Raw genomic sequence first — 22910 nt, forward strand, 5'->3', positions numbered from 1 at the left:
GCACACGGTTCGGCCCGATACAGTCGTGGAGGGAGTGCGAAATCACGCTGACGCTGTGAGTGGCGCGCATCACGTCGTCGTGCTTGAAGCGCTGGAACGTGCCGATCGAACGTGTCATCGGAGGACGCGAGTGAACGCCGGGCGAAGTAAAAGAGAGAAGTTTATCCTCCGGGGGGGGAGGGTGAGAAAGTTGCTGAAGGTCTTCCGAGGGGGTGGAAAAAGAAATCGGCAGAGAGAAACTTGGGGGGTAGCGCGAAAAAGGAAAACAAACGGAGGGGTTGACGTGACGAGGAAAAAAGTCGGTGGAAGAGAAAAAACGATGTGAAGAATGAACAAAGTGATAGATCAACGGAAAAAGAAGAAGAAGTGAAGAAGTGCAAAAGGATATTGGAATAGTATATCGAAACGCGCGTTTTTCCGGTACCGAATATACCGCCAACAGATCGACGATATGATTCTGTGACGAGGAATTATTGAGCGGTGCGTCGATCACGCTCGATCAGTTTGATTTCTATGATTGCGATTCGCCATCCGGTCTAAAGTCTCCAAGGAGAGCTTCTACAAATTTCAACGGTCCAGCGCAGTCTTTTTCAACGCTGTGCCGCTTGCGCGTCGCGAAATTGTCGATCTCAGCGTTCAGAGATCGCTCTTGCTCGCGGTCCGTCCGAACGACCGGTCTCTCGTCTCTCATCTTTGAAAATCTGTCTTGAAAAAAAAGGAGGATGCGCGAATATCGCACATGCGATAGTCGGCAGATGCGCCGTCCGGACTTCGGACTCAATTAAAGCTCTTCGGAGGAGGAAAGAAAGGAATCCACCATTGGATCAGTGTGCGTTCAGACAGTGCGGGTGGATGTATGACGACAACAACGTTCGTTCCTTGGTGATCGGTGTTGCTATGATCGTGCCGCGTTGGTCCCGTCACGTGGAACGATCATGATTTACTTTAGGCCGCACGACGGTAGGAGTCTACGGTACAACGCGAACGCGAGACACTTGAACGTGCTCGTCGTGCCGCTCTTTCCGCTCTGGATTATCGGCGCGTTCTGCGTGAAGGACAGTAAGTGGATGTTGAATTTCGTTGTTGTGTATTTTATCGTATTTGCCCGAGCTTTCGAAGGTCGAGCAGCGGATCTACTTGGTTTTCGCTTTTTTTTTGATAGTTCCATCGACCATTTCCAGCTATCTGTTTATCAAACGTGAGAGTTAGTCGGAAGTTTTGAGGGGCGAAAGTTAAATGAGTGCAGTTTGAAGGAGTATTTTGTTTTTGTGAAATTAGTTTCATAAGATCAACTTACGCCTAATATTATAAGTTGAAAATTAAATCGAGGAAATATTCTTTCTATTCTAAAGGAAAGATCTATCTTTCCTTTGTTAAAAAAAAGCAACGAGATAATTCTCGATAGCGAGAATCGTTAAATATTCTTTGGATGTCAGATAAAAAATTTAATTTAACTACACAAAATTACATTTTATACTCGTGTAGATATTACACTGAATTTCTAATTGAAAATCACGTTGTGATTGATTGAAAATCTTCTGAAATAGTTTATCCATTCTCGATCAAACGCGCGCTTTTGAATTTATAATTTCACCACGTAACTCTTTCGCCTATTATCGTTTAATTACGACGTGCGAACGACCGATTTTGCGCATCGCAGCTGTCCGAACCGGTTTATAACGAATATTTTAACACCGATGGATCAAAGGCAACTCCTCTCTTTGACGATAGTTTCGGACGCTGCTTGTAGAGCCGTCAATGGTCCGGTGTTTGCATATCGGTGACACTGCGGCTCCTTTACCGCCACTTACTTCGCCCCCGTCGGTCATCCGCAAATACGGTTGCGCGACATACGTTGCTGAGAGCCGTCCTCGTTTGCGTTGTCGAAAGCGCCCTTCGAAAGCCTCTCGAAAGCGGAACGTGTTGACTAATTATTACGCGAGGTGGAATAGTCCGGGTGACAAACGGAAAAAAAAAAAAAAAAACGAGATCCGTCAAAAAGCGCCAACGAGTGGCGTAACGAGTTGCGCCGAGCGAAGCGCAGCAATTCCGGACTGCGACGAGCCAAGTTTGATGAACGCACGGATCTGTGTCAGATCAAACTTCGCTCTTTGACATGCAACTCTATTGTTCCGTAGATAGAAGCTCGAGAAGGGCAGATTCTCGTCTTAATCCTGGCGATGCGGCAGAGGAGATGTATCGCGTCTCTCGCTGATACGTTTGCAGTCACAGTCTACGTATCATCGCTGAAAGTACAAACGCTTGTTGCGTGTGACGTGAGAGATCGATCGAATAATTATCGTACTAGACCGGACAATTTTTCGCCGCGTTAACACGGTAACAATGCGAGAGGAACTTGACTTCCGTCGGTGGAATTTTTCATTGGAATGAAAGATATTAGAGCGCTTCATGGTAAGCGGTGGAAGTGTTAATAATGTCAAAGTGTGGTCGAGGGAGCTGCTTGAAAGACTCACTAGATCGTCGTGATAATCTTAACGGCTTCACCATTCAGATTTCCTCTGCTGTATAATTTCAACTAGCGACTTGGAGAAAGTTAATCAAGATTCACTTAATGTAAGATTTTCTTGAAATATTTACTCCAATCTATTTGAAATAGACGAAGATACGTCAAAATTGCACGATGTAGTAATGGCTTACTACAAATTGAGATCTACGATATCTTTGTACGTCAATAGTGATTAAATGATTTGTTCCTGTTAATTAAATAATTAACGAAATTTGTTTAAAAAATTTTAAAGTAAGACAAATACTCGTAGACGAAACTGTTATTTAAGGGAGGACGAAAAGAAGGATTAAAAAGATGTCTTTTACAATTTTTTTAACGAAAATTATTAACTTTATTCAGAGTTTTGATCAATATTTTATACAGGTACGTATTGTACATTAATGAGTGTTACATAAATTTTTTAATTACTCATCGTAACTTTCATGCAGTTTATTTGAAACGAAAAACTTGTTTACCCCTGGAACAAAAACAATTTTAATAAAATGGTGGATTTCTAAATTTAAAAGATGTAATTTTTTGTTAAAAAATAGTTTTTTTGATTGTAGAAAAAATTATGGTTTAAAAAAAATCCCTACGACTAGATTTATTAAAGTGTTTCATGATTTGTTTGATTTTTTGTGTCATAAATTGTATGAAAGCTGTGATGACTATCGTAAATCGATATTATTAATGCCAACAATTGTCGGTACTATTTTTAATTAAAAATTTTATATAACACACTCACTAATATACGTATCGTAAAAACCTGTTCGAGTAAAGTTAATAGTTTTTGCAAAAAGAAATCTATAAAATAGATATATCTGATTTTTCTGATAGTGTATATCTCCGCTAATAAGCGCTTATTAAGTTGCAATAAATTATCGGCTGAAGTCATTTCATTTGCATAGAGACATACACTTAGTTCACGTCAAAGACAAGCATTTTACTCCAACATGGACCCTTGGTTGTTCCAGCAAGTTCGTGAATCGAGGAAGTTCGTGGTCGGCTTTTGAAACGTTAGAATCTCGCATGTGAGAATGACCAGGCGATTGGCTTGCCTTAGTTGGTATTCAGTTGATTCCTCTACTCGAATATATAAGCGGGCATCGTTGTTGCTTACAAAGGAACGCGACTGGTACTATTCGCACGAGATGTTCCGTTTTAAGTGGCGATGTCGAGCGGGTCAAAGATAAACGACTGCGACGAAGTGCGGAATCTCAAAGAGTCGACGAGGAAATCTCGTTTCATGTTTGTAATCGAGTATTCAATGTCGATCTGATCGACGCAAAAAATACATTGAGATTTAATTCAAATTTCTCGTCGAACGTGATTTAACATTTTTCAATTATACAATTATCGACTATAAATTTCTATTCTTATATATTTTCTGATTTTAAGTATTCTTATATATATTTTAAATTTCTATTTTATTTTCGCGGAGATATATTTTGTAATCGATTTTTGTCCGTTTAAAGCCGTCCTATTGCTCACCTGTCTGATTGAACTTTTCGTAATAAGAGAGAGCCTAGTTTACATAAGCTATGTAATTCATTGGTTATTATTTTATCAGAATATTAGCAAATAATACTATTTGCAGGTCATTTTGCTATCCGTTACAGTTAAATGATTTTATTCGGGATTATATATTACTGTCAATCAACTAACAAAACAACGTATTATTTCTATTTGATAATATAGTGAGTGTATCTACCGTTAATTAGTTCTGTCATGCTTAATGATTGGCCTCGTTGATTCGCAATATCTATAATGCACGTTTAAACATGTGCAACAAAGCGTATTCCGCACGCGTTAATATCTCCCATGTCGCAACGAACGATAAATTCGGTCGGGCTTATTTACCGCCGGTGGTGATTAATTCTAGGACGGATCGAAATTTGCTGAAATGGCAACAGAGCCCCATCCCCTCTTCCTCATCGTTCCGTTTTGTCATAAGTCAAAAAGTTACGACAAGCCGCGCTACACGTTTATCATCGCTAACGGTTCTCGCAACTCATCATACAGACGGATCACGTCACGGCGTCATGCCGGGAGTTATAGTGTTTCCAACAGCAGCAGCAGAAGCACCAGCGTTCAACCCCCTCTCGACAAACAGATTCTCATCCAACGACTGTCATACGCTCGGCCGAATTTTAAATTCGAGCTTACTCGCCGCTAGGTCAAATACGACGTGTAAGGTCGATCCTCCGTTTAACGTCGTGCTGAAAGAACGCTTTCTAAAACACTTTCGGCGAATCTCGTACGTGCTCGAGAGAGCACAGCTAGCTCGATGATCGATAGTTCAGCGCGTTCACCGTTCTTACGCTCTAATTCTACGCTAAAATGCTTCCTCTCCACGCAGTAGATTTTCGTTGCTACGCTTTTCGTAATCTCTTAAGTTAAAGGCGTCGCGTACTACATGGTGTATCAGTTTTCGCGTTATATAATATTTTTCGACTGATTTTATCCTAATTTATTTCCAAGATACGATTGATATAATAGTGTTTGAAATAGTGAGAATAAAAGTAATACATGTAGATTGACATAACTTAGATAGAACCGATATTAAAGTCGAAATGTCGTTTTCATCATGTACGTCGAATTGTTCTATGCAGTACAGCATTTATATGAAATTTCCAATTCTGTTTTTAAAGAGCAATACTATTCTGTATATTGCTTTTTTGCGCGACACAAAACGAGATGAATTCCATACTTTGTCGTTCAATATGATTGCTAGTATCATTGTCTCTTTACGTGAAATGCGTTTTTTTTTTATTTCAAACGATGACGAAATAAAGGTTTAATTTGTTTAAATCACATTTGAGTGCAATTTGTCAATTTGCATTTATATCTGAAAAATGATATACATGCGTCATATGCATATTATAGTTAAACAAATTTATGGTATCCTGTGATGTAAAAACAATCATTCAAATAAAATTTTTTATAAAATGTAAAATCTCAAGATTTTACGTTTATAAAAAATTTTATTTGCACGATTCGTAAGTATAAAATCTTGAAATTTTATATATATAAAAAAATTTATTTTGCAATTGTTTTTACTTTACACTATAGAATGTCACAAGCAGCGTCAAATAATGCGACGTTCATTGTGGCGTGGGAGAGTACGTAGGAACTTTTATAAAACCCTTATATATATATATATATATATGTGTGTGTGTGTGTCATAGTAGTTGTACAACTTTTCTATTAGCGCGCGAAAGGCGCCTTTAATAGAGCACGGGATTAAGATATCGTATCGAAAACATCGGAAAATATTTTCGACGGACGATTGCGTTATCGACAACGCGGTCAGCTGTTAATCGAGCACCCGTCGCTCGCCGTTCCTTCGGATGAAGTATGGGACGTTCCTTTCCGTGTCTGCTAGTCGGTGATAAGTTCTGCGGGCAATGGGCATTTCTAACACTTCATGGCTCCGAGGGACTTTCGTCTGTTGGAACAGTTTCGCCAGCTTCTGCGGGATTTACCGGATCAAGCTCAATCTCCCTTGAATTTTAATGACGATAGCCTTAGAGAGCGTCCCGTTACAAGCTCTCCGTTGCATACATGCCACATGTGCGATTTTAAGCATGTGTGGTTTGACTGACTCTCATACGTCAGTCATATATACTTCGTTCCTTTACGGCGCTTGGTACCTCTCTCTAGCGTAGACGCTATTGTGGATCGCTGTCATTTATACTGACGTAAAACGCTACGTAGACGCTCGAGGTGGAACACTTTATCTCCCACGCGTGCGCTGAAACTAGACTTTTACGTTTTTCGCCGGGATTATTAGCGCACTGTGTCAGCACTTTTAATTCTCACGCCTGAATCAAAGCGTGCCCGTGTCCTGTGAAATTAAAACTCGCGAGCTGCCATTGTCGAAGGATACATTAAAAATGAGAGCCACGTGAAATGTAATGAGGAGAACGTAAAATATTAACGTTTATGAAATAAAAGTATTACAGTTTTTTTTTTTTTTAATACTTAGGTATCGTATGTCGTGTAACACGTCCGAGAAATCAGCCAATTAATTGACACGCATATATATTCATAAATTCCGGTTTATATGTGGATCATGAAAAATGTAATATTGACATTAACATCATATATCGAGTTCCGCTCTCAATTAGTAGAGGCAGAGATAAAAAATTTTTTTTCAATTTCATACGCGAAATTCTTTCGAATTCATTTTCGTTGACGTTGACGAGCCAATTATTATTGTCGATATTTGATCATACTTGTCATTTTTTTTTTTATTGAAAATTGCGTTGCGCGATTCTTGCTATTTCAATGAAGGTATTATTAATCAGCAGTGAATCCGTCAAAAATAATCTCGGCGCTAGTTTTAGCATGAAATTTATTTTCCGTTTCCTAAAGCGATGACGTAAGTCATCTGATTGTAATATCACTGCGAATTATGGCTGAACTCCGGTTGCGCATGTAAAACGTGGAAGTCGATTAATCGATCCCGTGCATATCGATGACGCTGGCGAGAAAACTGTCAAGTTGAAACGTTATCACTGTCAGCCGCAGTGGCCATAAAAATTAGTTTCATATGGAGTTATCGATTTTCCATCCTAGCACGGGCGACATCTTTATTACGATAAAGAACCGTTCGCTCGCGCCGAGTTACGGATGCAAAAAAATTGTTTAAGCTTCTCGTGTGTCACACGGGACAAAATTCACGCGCCGTGTTATTCTTACTCGGTTCATTGAAATTCAATGCAAGTCTCTGAATTGTGCGGCATAGCGAATAGCAAACGCTCCCTTATTCTCGCACGTTTACGATATAAAATATTGAAATTATCATTCTTATCATACGAAAAGATAGAACAAATTCAGGAGTATCTTTCGTCTGCATTCGTACGAGAGAAAAATACCCCTGTGTGTGCCTTCAAATACCGTAGATTAATTCGTACAGAGGCGCAAAGCGCATCGGTTGATCAAAGGGATCAATTATGCGGCCGGCATTGAAATGTCTGTTATGTAACCGTGTGCGTTTTGTGCTTCCTCCCGCTCAATACGCATTTAACTGTGACACCCTTATGAATCGGCCTAAAAGCCCCGTTTCTCGCGTGCGCTAAACGTGGTTAATGGACTGAATCGGCGTGTGATATCGTACTGCAGGTCGAACGCTGATATCAAATCTGCGTGCGCCCGTGTGACACTCAGATCGATTAATCGACACCGTGTACGACACCGCCGATGACAACACTGCCCGATTTTACGATCAGCACAGCTGGGACCGCCCTGGCAAATATCTTAGACACGTTTCGAGTGCACATTCATGTCATCGTTATCACAGCCGCGAATCACGTTAATCGCGAACGTGACAACGGTTGAATAATTTCTCGCCGTGTGATGTTACAGAACGTACGTCGGTGGCAATGTCGTGCGAAACCGGGGCGACATTTACCCGACAATACGATCGTTCGAATCGTTTTCCTATCCTTTACGAGGTCGCTCACCGCGCAAACGATTTTGGATTCGAAGCACTGCAGTCTATAGCTTCCAACCTGCAATACGCCAAGACAGTCATCTCGCGAAATGCTTTTTCGTACGAATACGCTTCGTGCAATCGTAATTTCCGTGAGCGTTCCTCCGACAATTCCATCAGTTGTCCGCTAATAAATTTCACTGCATACTTATAAAGCATCAGCTGGAGTAGATAACGATGATAATGTAAAAGTGCCTCGAATTGTGAATTGCCTGTCAGTATATCGCAAAACGTTATTAAATCCTCCCCCCATCGAGAATGTTCTACGCGTCTAACTTTCGATAACTTCGTTTAAAACTCCGTAATCGTTTAATGCCTGTGTTATCTGCTGGTTATTGAGTTGAGATACTTTCTCGAATGGACTGGCTATCTATCGACGATTGTCGAAGTTGAACTCTGAACAGCGCATGTCATGATGACGCAGTGCGGACGCGATTACTGATTTAAGAATTTAAAACAATTTTACGTACTTTATCGGTCACAATTATGAAATAAAAACAATTAATTAATATGATGTAAGAATACAAGGGCTGCGTCTCATTTCACAGCTCTTGTGAGCTATTAATCCTCTAGTCAGAATCTGGTCACACTCAATTATTTTCTGATAGGCCAGTTTTGAACTAGACAAACATGGCGAAATGTTACAACTGGTTTTACAACAACTAGCATTTTTCTCGTAAAATGATACAAATAAATAACAATTTTTATCGCCGTGTCTAGAATAACAAGATATTTTGTGACCTATAATCTCACGGATAATAGTTTGTTATAGTTTACGGCTAAATTTGGTTTGGACGCGCTGACGAGCTGAGAGCATGTCATAAGCGTCGTTTTCTATATACTCTGCAATAAAGAACATATTGTCGCCATATTTATCTCCGTGTCCAAACTTTGATCTTTATTATACGCATCATTTGTCCTTGTTTAACATTTGACACACAGCGAGGATGAAATGATTCCAAGCTCGCTGTGAGCGTCAAATGGAACGCAGCCAAGGTGTGGCGTATAACGGTGATTGATTGATTTGTGGCCAATTTCTGATTAGCAGTAAATTTTTAATGATGACTTTATATTAGCTTTTAAGATTTGGAATGGCAATTTCTGATTGCTCACAAAAGTTCAACGATTGCGCGTTCACGGGAATCTTGTTTTCTTACATCACGATTAGAAAAAGAGATCACTCTGAGTTTCAGAGTTTCGATGTTATTATATGTTATGTCTAATATTCTACAATAATCGTTGCGGGAAAACATATTTGTTTTGCTAGGAACAGCTCCGAGATGTTTTTCGCAGTTACAAAGCATTAAATTCAAGCTGATGGAATCGTCCGCCATAACAAGAACGCTGCCGGCTTTGCAATTAAGCGAATTAACCTGTAACATGTCGTGAGAAAACGAAGTTCCGCGCGCGCGTTTCGTGCTCGATTGTTAGTATGCGATAATTTCGTTTTGGCAACCTCAATAATTGTAACAACCGTTCTCCACGCATTAATGTCTTTTATAGTTGGGTAAAGTACTTCTGTCATAGAGTAGAACGGTTTTGAAATTAACTTGTAATACGACAAGAAATCCAATAAGTTCTCATCGACGCGCGGAACTACTCTCGTCGAGTTCTTCACTACTCGGCAATTTCATTTAAACAATCGTAGCTTCATTTCTGCGTCAGATAATTCCTGCAATGCGCCGACGCAATTTTTCGTAATTTTATAGGATTCTATTGAACAATTTTATTTTATTGACAACATGATTCAGCATTATTTCGTTTACCCGAATAATGCATAAGTCAATTTACTTTAATGAAATCAAACTGTCAATTTACTTTAATGAAATCAGAACTGATAAAATATTTATTTTTAACGTAAAATGTCGTAAAAATGTCAGGACGGAATAGAGATTATTTTTAATGTGTTAAGTAATGATTAATTGCCAATAATTCGTCACATCGATGCCTATTTTTATACATTTATTAATTATAAAGAGAAAAAGAGAAGAGAAGGGGGGGGGGAGAGAGAGAGAGAGAGAGAGAGAGGAAAAGAGAGGGTAACGACGACGTGGAGTGTCTCGTAATTGGAACATAATTGGTATTGAAACGTGCCGTGCAGTACGAACTTCTATCGAATGTACAAAATCCTGCCAATACCCTGTATGGCTCGTTAATTATACGCAATTAATGGGCGTTTGGGGAAAATGTTATATGAGCAGTTAACATTTTCGCGACTTACACGATCTTCCTTGTGTATGTACCATGTATGTATTTATTACTACGTCTCGACATTGGCAAATCTAATTAAATCGCACATTGTTCGATCAGACTCGGATTACCTCGAAATTTGTGACAAATCCAATAACCGCTGTTAATAATAAATTCAACGTAACATAGGATTGCGTGGTGCGAAAGAAAGATGAAAATGCAATTATGCTTAAAAATTATATAGTGAATCTTTCTCTCCTTCGTGTCTCAACGGGGTAGTAGAGTATTACGAGCGCCGTCCAATCCCTCGGTATCTTTATCTATCCATCAGCAACTTTTCGTAAAACAGTACCCTTCCTGCTCGCTCGTGAGAGCACTTTTAGTTGAAAGCTCCCTTAATCGCCGGATATAAAAGCGAGCCTAAACAGTTTGCACAGGCACGTTGTAACCGTTGCTAATTTAGTGGCGTGGGCGCCGCCGAGCGATGAATATTACACGTCTGGCCGTGATCCAAACCTGCCGACTCTGCGCACGCGATTATCCGCGACGACTACGATACTTGAAGTACGAGAAATCTGTTTTTCATAACAGTGCTCGTAAAAGCCATAAAGCATGAAATATATGGATTAAGATATGACAAGAGATATACGGAAGAAATTATCAAGGATATATTAATATTTATATAATCTGTAAAGACTCCGCACTGCCTGGAATACACTTTTTTTATTTATTTTTTTCCCTTTTTTTTATTTTATTTATTTACTTATTTTTTATTTTGTTTATCTTTTTTTTATTTTCTCTATTTTTTCATCATCTGCTTTATACGAGTTTATTTATTGGCATATTTATTTTTATAACAGCTAATAATATCTAAATTCTATCGAACACGTTTTATTTCCCCATTTTTTTTTATCTTAACTTTTATGCCTTCTTATATCTCTCATTATGACAGCTATGCATCTGCTGAATAGTCTGGGTCAACGACTATAATATTCTCCCGGGACACGAAAATACCTCGTCGAAATATATTTACCTCCTCTTATCCATTTATTCGGGTGCTTTAGTCACCCAATTGCTCCCGTGACACAAGAGAAGTGAGCGAGTTTGCCACTTAGGGGCAAACGACGACACGAGACGACCTAAGGCGGTATGTTATCGATACTCTCGCAATCTCTGGCGTATATTCGCCTACCTCGGAATCGGCGGAACTCGAGAATTAAAGGTAGCGAGAGCGAAAATTTACGAACGGTGTAATCAATTACGTTTGCTATTGCGCAACAATGTACTCGCCATAAAATTACGTTAGTGTTTTATTGTATGTCATGCATTGTTCGAGTATATTTATATACGAAAATTTATATCCAAAAGTTTTATATACGAAAGAAAAAGGAAAATGTCTTTGCGTTTTAAAAAATCTTATTGAAATTATATATAAATTTATTTACATGTTTGAAGAAAATTTTTACGCTCTTCAAATTCTTTGGAGTCTCACTTTAAGAGAAATGAAAATTAAGTCAGTCTTGAAAAAGAGTGGCTCAATTTTCAATCTTTAAAAGATTTTACTCCAAAAAATTTAGAGTGTAAAAATTTTTCTCACTTTAAAAGTTTTAGAAAGCATATTTCTTCGCGATTTAACGTTACCTAATATAAATAGGATATTGTTATATATTAATGCAATTAGTATGTCTTATACAAAGATCGATTTTGCTGTTTATACACAGTAAAAAATCGTGCGTCCTCTTATGTAGATTTTTTCTTGGTTACCACATTTTGATTATTACTTCAATGTAAAATTAACATACAACTGATATGTTATTATTTTTGTAACATTTTGATGTGTTAGATTCATGTCATCTTTCTAACTTAACAATTGCGTACGTCAATTAAAAATGGAATATTATTTTGAGTGTTTTTAATACAATTGTTTCAATTAATCTATATATCTCAAAGTCAATTTAACATGTAAGAATTTTTTCATTCACATTATATACGAACAAAAATGTTTTATTAACATTTTCTTACGAGTTACTGCAACTACTCTTCTATGTACTCTACTTATTTTATACGTTAATTTTAAATCACCCTTAAAGTCAAAATAACAAATATAAATGTAAAGTATTGTGTCAATTATTTAACATTACTAATTCGTTAACAAATAACACAAGACGAATGAGTTACTTTAACTTAAAATTTAGAGTGGATGTCCTGGGACGTGTAAAAAATGTTAAAATTAACATTTTCTTTTTTACTGTATATATTATTTCATAAAGATGGTTAGAGATATATCATGAATATACCATATGGCTCTATTATTTCCCATTTCTCTGATTTGCGGAAAGCGTATGAAATCGTCGTAACTCCCAATTGAGATTCCATCTCGATATGGAATCTCGGAAGGCTTACAGCTCATACTCAACATCAGTCGCATCTCCTTTATCTCTCGTAAGAGATCGCGAGTCCTTGGCGGCGAGGTCACGTTGCGACCCGCATCGCCGATAAGCCGCCGATAATTCCAATCAGTCGCTTCGAGGAAGCGTCGACCCAACGATTCCTCACCGTCAACGACGGTGCACACGTTCAATGACCCGACGGTATTACTCAGGTTCGTTTATGTTACACGTAGGAAAGGCGATGTATGGTCTCGGCATCAACCCTAATCTTAGCAATCTTCATATCCTGTAAGCACTCGAGAAGTCGAGAGCCCGGGAAGCCCACGAAAGATGCTTAGTCGACTGATGCCGTTATCCTGTTACCAGGTTGTGGCACCGACCGCGTTGTATTAGTCTGGAGCGTTCTTAAGCCAGCCTTTACCTGCATCTTAAAGGACATAAATTACGGATAAGAAGGATGCTAGCGCGTATAGGGCTGCTAAGGGTGCTAGCGCGTACGAGTTATCGTCACGTCGTCCCTCTTTTACGAGCGTAATGCGCCTCCCGTCGCGTCCGCGTCTTGTCTCGTCTCGTCGCGTCGCATCGCATCGTTCTCGACGTCGCCGTTGCCTCGACGTCGAGGAAACTTTTCGAAATCGCTTCCGCAACACCCGATGAGAATCGCCTCTCGGGTCGTAAAACGTTATTGAATCTTCGGGCCTCTTCGAGGATCTCGAGGCTTCTCGATGAGACGACGAGCTGAGAATGACGTCGTATATATTCGGGAAAAGAATGTAGTCGATCGAGGTCTTATTAAAGCGACTGAAAATTTCGGTTTTAAAGATAATGTGATTCCCGACGTGCGCGTTACTTGAAATGTCGGAAAAATCTCCTGAAATCGTTCTGCAACGCTGAATATACGAGTCGTCTTATGTAAAATCTTATTCAATCTCCGAAGCTTTTCAAACACGTTGAAGCTCAGTACAGTCGACTACAAGATAGATACATTCAACACAAACATGTCCAATTTAACAAAAGGATTTTTGTTAACTCTTAAAATATATCAACGAAACTTAAAATATAAATATGGTAAAACTTTAAATTATAATAGGTTGATTTATAATAAATTATACGTCGTATGAAAAGCACAAATATTTATGTTATGCAATATACTCTGTTTTGAAATAAAATACACGAATCGTAAAGAATATGCAAAAAAAAAGTGAAAGTATGTCTCGTGACAATAGACACGAATCAATGTATAATAAAACTACGGTTTATCGCTTTTCGATGATATCTACCTCACGTGCATCGTTCACATTTTTTTTTATCTAAAAACGACTCGTGTGCAGCTTATTGTTTCCCGCGTTCGTATTTACTATCGTTAATCATTCTAACAATTTATTTGCGTGAAATCGGTCGGTGGAAGTTTCTGTATGCAAGGTACAATTACACGATACGTATACGATGGATATACGAGGATTCGGATGTACCGGCATCGCCAACCGGCCTGTATAATTAATAGTATGGAATTGCCAGTTAGCACGCGACCAATCTCCCTTAACAAGCACGCATTACGATAATAGCCCCGTCTAAAGTCTTAATGCGGCTTAAGTATTCCACCAAGTTGGGCGTAAAAGTTAGTACGTAAGCACAGTGCCGTTATTATTGCGACGTCGACGGTCGACGGCGACGGCGACGGTAGTCGCTCTGCCATTCCTCGTCTTGCTTACTTAATGAGCCGAGCGCGTGTCTTCTACTTTCGATGAAAACCGAGTTAGTCCGGCTTCCGTCGCCATCGTCGTCACCGTCGCCGCAAGCTTCCGCTACCACTCATTCAGCGGTGAACACCAAGTTCCGAAAGTGAATTTACGCAATCGCGAAGTTTGCGCGAGATTTCCGCGAGCGAAGGTCGCCGTAAGAAATCACCGGGAAGAGCACTTACCGAGTGGCAACACTTCTATTAGGCACTTAGCTTAGCGCGTCTCCTGGGAAGACTTATTATAATAATTCATTTGCGTGTACGTCGCCGGTAATCACGATAATTTCCACTAGTCGTTCTCGCAGCGACTATCACGAATAGAAGTACCATCACGGATACGTGACGTTTGCACGATGACACGATGCTTTTCCGCGCTCCACTGTGAAAAGCGATTTTAATCGCTGAATGCATTAAAAAATACAGATAATTTCAATTTCTGACGGGAGAAAAATTAAACTCGCGCGAAATACTGTTTTTTTTTTTTTTTATTTATTTTTTATCTTTTTGCGAGAGAAAAACGTAGCTGTACTATTCGGAGTTTATAAACAAAACGCAATTACGTCGGTTTATCCTCGTTTACGAAGTAACTGGCCGCATCGGGACACCAGAGGTTATTCGACGGCGAAATGTTGACGGATTTACAGAACTGCTTTACTGTTTTGATATGGAAATTATCCTGCCGTGCGTTTTCCTAGCTGGCTGCTAGACTACTGCCTTGCTGATTCGGTCCGCGGACTCCCCGTGAATCCCGCAAACATATTTATAGTAGTCGCAAAGTTAGCGGCGCGACGTATCCGCCGCGCCGGAAGTTGCCACAAAACATCATTAAGGACAATACTTACATTTTCAGCTGGAAATCCGCTGGCTATAATTTTCGCCGCGAACGCGATTCTCCCCGCTGTATCCCGCTGTTTGCCGACTGAAATGCAATTTGCGCTATATGAAAATGTAATTGTAGATTCGAGGATTATCTACGTGCACGCGCGATGCCGAGTTCCCTTGGCGATGCTGTTTTTCTGTTTTTTCTCTCTCTCTCTCTCTCTCTGTGTGTGTCTCCCTCCTCTCTTTCACAGAGCTAGCTGTATTCCGCGTCTTGCAGCCCTGGAGTAAGAATATAATCCTTGATGAGACCCAGTAATGAATTTATTCGCCGACGCGCCGAGCGAGAGATTGTCGAAATGCACGTCTCTACTTTCGATGGAAATCGAGTTAGTCCGCTGCGGCGCGCTCTCGCACGTCGGTAGAGATAGCTTCGTTCGGTCACGAGTCCACCAGTTCTGCAAGTGAATTTGCGCAATCGCGAAGTTAGCCAAACGTTCCACTCTCCGAGTGCGGAAGAAATCGTTAAGGGCCATGCTTATAGCCTTTCGACGACTCCGAAACTTTTTCGCAATTGAGTTAATTTCATACTCGAAGCGTGATCCCGGCCACCTCTCGCGATACCGTTTCCGTTATTAGCTAAAAGTAGATACGTATCGCGTAAAGATTATAAAGCGTAATATAGCGTGAAAATAAAAATTTTTTTATACAACACATTATCAAAAGAGAATTGAAATTTAGTTTAATATATTCCATTTATTAAAATATTAACCAAATTTTACGAAATTATTATATTACTCATAAAATTTCCGTGATACAATGAAATAAACACAGTTCCTTTATCAGTTTATTCAAATGATTTATTTTCAAATGATGATAATAATTTGAAAACAAGCATTCCACATAACGATTTTATGATAAATTATCTGGCAAATTTATTTTCTATACGGGGCTAAATTTTTAGGTAAATTTAATTATCAACTTAAATTACATATATACGTATAAAAAGTGACGTATTATTCTAAAAGATACATTAATATAAATTGTTTCATATGTAACATAATTTGAAAGCGGAAAGCTGTATCGCAGTATCTTATTCAGTAATTGGTGCGTATTAGCAGTGACATTATCCAGTCGCCTATTGACGCCGGAGGTCAAATTAGCAAGATCGTAACGGACGATAAGATATACCATCCACGGGCATACGTGGTGTTTGAACAGCATGAGGACATCAGCTTGCATCTGCGAAGGCACTGGTTAAGTGGTGTGGAGTGAAATGTAAACGTCACCATAGGTACTTCGAGATCGTTTGCACCTTGTGTACCTTGCTCCACCTCACGTTAGAAGAGCTATCGTGTCACTCTCATGTGATCTCATAGATGATACAACCGCTAGATTTGTAGAACTTTGCAGGAGAATCCTTTTTAATAATAATTTCTATTCCGCGGAGACCAATATTTCGATATTGATATTTTCTTACATATTTATTAATTTTCTTTTAGACTTGGAAATGTAATTTTTAGACGTTTCGATGAATTCGTTGAAACTATAACTTTCGATATTTTCTATAAAAGCGTAAAATTGTTTATAGCCTTCACCCTTTTTAGCAATTTCTTATAATAAAGCATGTGTGATGTATGCGAAACTACTAAAAGCTTTTATTTATGTCACTTCGTTCTTGACGTTAATGCTGCGTAATTGACAACATGTCGGAAACGTTATTTAAAAAGCAGAAAGGAAACGATTTTCTTTCTCTTTTAAGAGATACAATCTACAACTTGTTCAAAAGGAGCAAATAGATTTACGTATTTATATAGTTATAGTTCGAAGTTTTATTCGCCAGAGTCACACGAAGCTAAGTTTAATAACGTTACTTCAAACGATAAATATCCACACCAGATTATAAAATCTTTAAGCGTACCGCCAGATATTCCACAAACTGTTCTCCGCGCAGAAATTTTTTCTCGTTTCTCCACAACTTAAAGGGAGCGATTAATAATGTTGTATTATTTTATGGCAAATAATGCAACTATCTCATTCATAAAGTAATAAGTCATATTTTTCCATCGGCATTAATAACATTTTTGTTTTAACGTTTGTAAAACGAAGAATGTAAAAGAATATAAAAAAGTTTTAATCATTATTTTATAGGTTAAATGAGTAAATAGATGATAAAAATAATACTTTTTCTTTCATTATTAAACTCATAACATCAAATCATACCTTCTTTGAGTTATTTTGAATAATTTGTAGGTCGCTCCTATTCATTATGTCGTTCATTTAACTAATACAACGGAAATAAACAATTTAATTCAAGAAAATGTATTAAATTTGACACTAATTTAGTTTATTATTTATTAAATATTTACTGAGTTAATACGGACGTTGTTTAGTTTGAAATTAACCACAAATATGAATTAATTTGCACATAATTTTGACACATATGGAAATTAAAAATAATAAAATATTATTTAATTCAAGAGAGATTGAGTTTCGCTCCTTTAATATTTAACAGAAATTATCTAACAATAATCTTTAATCGATCGTTCGTTATCGCAAGTATTTTCGAAGTTATAAATATTTAAGTAAATATTTGCAATATATTGAAGATAGAAATGACCTTCATAAATCTCAACGGAGAACTAAAAATCACGTTAACAGAAAGAATTTGTGGACGGGAAGACAACGACCAATGTGTTGGCGTTGAAACGTGCGATGGCTGATCAGTATAGGAGTAGACTGTTACTACTTGCCGAGTACAAGGACCTTTGCAAGTAGCTAACTCGACAAAAGGCCAGACTCGCGGTGTTTGTCGGCGGTCTAACGACATGGTCTTTAACCTTCAAACGCTATAACTATATATAGATGATGTCGAGCGTAATGTAAACCTTGTGACGGGTGCTGTTCTCGACGCCGTTTTCTCCTCAATCGTCGTCTTTCTCTGTGTGAGCGACGCGCCACGTTAAGGATTGATGTCGCGGTTCTCGCCTTTGGAAGCTCGTAACGTAAATTACGCAAGCTGACAGTTCTCTCTTTTAAGACGCAAGTGTATTCCTATGGCAAAAAACAGGCACGTGCGGAGCATTGTATTTCCTGAGCCCGGCACTGTTAGAACCAGCAACTCCGTCGAGTCGAATCGAGTCGAGCGGAGCGTCACTCGACTTGGGGGCGTGCACCTATGTAAATCACCGCTTGCTCTTGGCGATAAAACCTTGGTCGAGCAAGGGTTGTAATTATCGTTGGTGATATCGCGATTTCTATGTTGCGCCAACGAGTGGTCGTTACTCGGTAAATAGGACAAGCGACAAAATGTGGTGCGAAATTAGGGTAATTATGATATTGAGATAAAATTTGTTTTTGTGAACATTTACCTATATTTTAGAATAGCGATGGATTGATGCACAATTAATTATTATTATTATTATTATTAACTAGTACTTTTGTATGTCTTTTATGTAAATGGTTGTAATATTGAATTTTATTGGAGTCATTGTCAAAATTATGCAGTCTATATATTTCGCTGTCAGATGTATATCAGTGCCACAATTAGCTCGATTGGAGATGAAGTTTAAATAATTTATACTTCTGGCCACCTAGAAGAACAATTAATTATTTAAGATTTAATTAAGGAAGAGTTAATTACACAGGCAATGGCAATGACAATTGGGCGAATTCAACGTTTGGCGTGAGCTTCCTCTAGTTTCTGCAAACAGCGCCGTCACTTGCAGTAACGCCGACCTGATGATACACAAAAGAGAGAGGGCGGGAGACGTTAAAAGAGACGGTATACTGAGCGCAATGCAATTAGCATCTAGAATTACATAACATTTCTGCATCTCGTTCTATTGTCATAGTCAAGCCAAACGAACGCGTATTACAAAGGACGCAGTGGAAGGACGCGTGAAAAGAGCAGAAGGAATGCTGGCGCTCGGCAAGGAAAAGACAGGGAAATATGCAGAGACACGCGAGATGACGCAAGAGAATTCTCGCGAGTAAGTCTCGCAGGATATAACACATTTTATGGGCTTGCAAGCAGGATATAGATCGGAGATAGAAAGAAGGGATGAAAGAGAGGTAGAGGATGATGGAATAAGAGAAAAAAAGAAAATTCGTTATTTTTATTATGTACCGAAATACATAAAAATAATCTCTATACTCTCTCTTACACTTAATATATTAAACAAGAGAATGAATTTTCAATCGAAACGGATCCTGATGCAATAAAGTTCATATGCAAATACGTTTTTTTTTTTAAATTCCATAAATTGCGCACCGATTTAATTTATCGGACTTGAAACGCAGTCATAAACTGAAGCTGAAAATACATACAGTATATTTACATAATCATTATTATTAATCATAATTATTACCATGATAATTATAAGTAATAATTATTATTAAGGATACCACAATTTATGGAGATGAATAATAAAATAATTGAGATTTTGCCTGAAACAACAGATAAACGGTCCCGCGTTTAAGTTACTCTATGAAGCCATTAAACGTTCATTGCACCTCTGAGCGTTGCTGGACAAATTAGCCGTTGCACAACTGGGGAGCGAAAGAATATTGTTATACGCAAACGTTGCATGCGCGTCCGCCGTTGATCACGTCTTAATGTCCGTGGGTGCATGTGTTCCGGTTTGTGCACGGTCACGTTCGGGACAAGCCACGTTAAAACTCGTGCTTAACTTCCGATACGTAGGCGACGTTAATCTCTGTTCCTACGGGCTTGAAACGGCATGGCGGCCACCATGGTAGCACCACCTGGTGCTACACGAAAGAGAGCATCATGCGCGGTCGGAGAGTGCTCGTTTGGATCGCTGAAGCTCGTAAGGAAAGCGTTGTTTTAGCTACTCTGCAAAAATATTTGAATCAAAAGGGATCAGCAGGAATTAATTTTTCGAAAGCATAGATAGGCTGACTGAGCCTTTTACCTGTTATTTTGTAATTTTTGTTCGCACAGTTTAATTTAATTTAAAAAAGAATTTATAACTTACGTATAATATAAATTATATATTGTATTACGTTGAAAAATTAGTTGTAAATTGGTGGAAGAACTCGGCATTAAAATATCAATTTATATCTCAACGTAAAAGGGGATAATATATTTAATTAGTGTAAGCGAGGTCCGCGTAGTGAATATTCTTGTATCATGAAGGCGAGCACGACGATGGAGCGTGTTAGCACGGTGTTTCGCTCTTGCACCGCGAACGATGCAATTTTCAAGGTACGTAAGCCAGTAGGTATATGATTCCGTTGCTTGCCGTGCATCCACCGTGGAATATAATTCCCTCATGTATTAGCCCGGTTTCTAACCGAAAATCTGCATCGCTTTATAGCTATCAAGCGTAACGTATAAATGGAAAATTAAAATGTATGCGGGACACTCGAGATCGTCCGATGCAATTGCTTTAAACTTGTGCTTGAATATAATATCACGATGCATGACAAGAACGTCCAACCGTCGATTTGTCTTCGAAATATAGACGTGAAATCATCGGAGATGGAGGTCATTGATGCGCATGAAGCAATCGCAAGTAATCATCGACATTTAAAGCGTGCATTCAGAACGTCGTGATCGACTGCGTTGCATCGCGCGTCTGAATCGGTCTGCAAATCGACCTTGCGACATGTAACGTTAAGTTCGATGAATGTTATTACCAGGCTACGAAATTAATATCCGCATCCATCGATCGTTCAGCTAATGAATTGATTTTCGTAATGAGTAATTATCTTCTTTTCATTACCGAAATACGTTTGCTTAATACTAGCTCATTTTAATACACAGAGCTCTTTACAAAAACATTCCTTTTTCATCAACGCCAATTGATAGGATAACAGATACGAAAAGAACACTGAGAGAAAGGATTTTGTTAATTTAACAAGCTATTAGTACTTTTAACAAATAATTTGTATATTCTGACAACAAATTATATTTTAATATTTGTTGTGATTGACGTTAGTCTGCTATAGCAATTCCAACCAATTATTAGAAACAGAAGCAATTTATGTAAAATCTAATTTTTATTATTTGTTACATTAACGAATAATGAGAAATTATTCGCAACTGATTAATCCGTTTTCCTACCAAACCATCATATTTATCATCCCTTTTTCGTTCCTATTACAAACTCTTCTCTCGGTTTTGCTGAAGTGCTCAAAAATTTAGCTAGATACAGATCTAAAAATAATTATGTTGAATTATTAAAATAATTACGTAAGACTCAAACTGGTTGCTGAAATGTCAATTTTTTTAGCATTGCTCATTATGAATTTTCTACATAATTATTTTGGTGGTCCAATACAATTATTTTCAGATCTGGATCTAACTAAATTTTTTAATATTTCAGCAAAATCTTTTCGCGAGCTGTAGCTTTTTCTAAAATTATACAATATAATTATCTTATTTTTAAACACGCGCGTATGTATTGATGAGTATTTATATTTCATTATGCCAGAAATTATTAGTAAAATCTGTCGCGTTTATTATCGTCTCTCGAAGTTTGAAATAATTCGACAGTGTTGATTATATTATTCAGACCAGAGGATTATCTTACCTTCCACTTCGTTCACCTCGATATTGTTAGAGGAACGAACTGAAATGACCCAAATATGCTTTGAAGTATACCTATATAATATGCATATCGAGCGCGATATTTCGTGATTTCTTCTTTTCAGAATGCATCCTGCATTGTATCGTGTTTCAAGCGAACGCAATTAAGTAGTTGTGCGCAATTGAAGATTGATTTCCGGAACTGTCTTGACGAAATAATCTGAAACCGACATTTCTCGATCTTATCGTGATTAGGGGCAGCGGAAGAAAGTTTAAAAATTAAAATCTGAATCAGTAAAGAGTTGAAAACGAGCACTATGTAAAGTATAAATATATTATAAACTAAGAGAATAATTATACTTTGTTAGAAAAATTCAGCGCGAAAAAATTAGCAATGTTGAATTTGCGCAACGGTGGTGTATGTCATCGATTTGATTCTCTCATAAAACTTAGGATAGCGCGCAGTTTAGTTTCTAACATACGTATAGCTGTATACTCTCTTTTAGCGAATAGACATTTCCTCTCGCGATGGTATACAACGCCAGTGGCTTGTCGTCCACGGTGAAAGGCTTTTCAAGAAAAGATCGAACCGGGAAGTAAAGAAAGCGTGAGTGGTTTGAAATACGGGTTCTACGACACGGTGATACAACACGAAGAGGTTTCCTCGTTCCGGTTAGAAAGAAGCAAAAGTCACGTTCAATGGTTATAGCAAGTGATGCTCGCTGAAACAATCACGAACGCACAGATCAAATGGATAGTTTGCTTTAAATACAAGTAGTAATACTACAAAATATTATATTGTTAACTTTCATAACTGCTTCTTATTCTATTTTAAAATACATCTAAATTTTGCCGAATTTTAATTGCAGAGACATATATTACTTACAGGATAAGATAAAGAATTTTCACGTAATGGTTAATATAACATCGCTGTCTTCAAAAGTGACATAACAAAAAAAATATAATTGCCATGATTGAGTCAGGAAAAACCCTATCAATCATCAAAAGTGAACTAAATGTTACTTCATAAAAAATTGTCAAAACGTTACAACTAAAAAAGGATAATTTTATAAAATCGTCAAAACGTCACAGCTTAAAAAGGGTGGTTTAAAAAAAATTGTCAAAATTATTATAACACTAAAAAAGGATCATTTTGATATGAGGATATGACATTTGACACGTTAAAAATATATTATTTTTATTCATATTTT

This window comes from Trachymyrmex cornetzi, unplaced genomic scaffold (genome assembly GCF_001594075.2).
Source record: "Trachymyrmex cornetzi isolate Tcor2-1 unplaced genomic scaffold, Tcor1.1 scaffold383, whole genome shotgun sequence".
NCBI classification, from domain to species: Eukaryota; Metazoa; Arthropoda; class Insecta; order Hymenoptera; family Formicidae; genus Trachymyrmex; species Trachymyrmex cornetzi.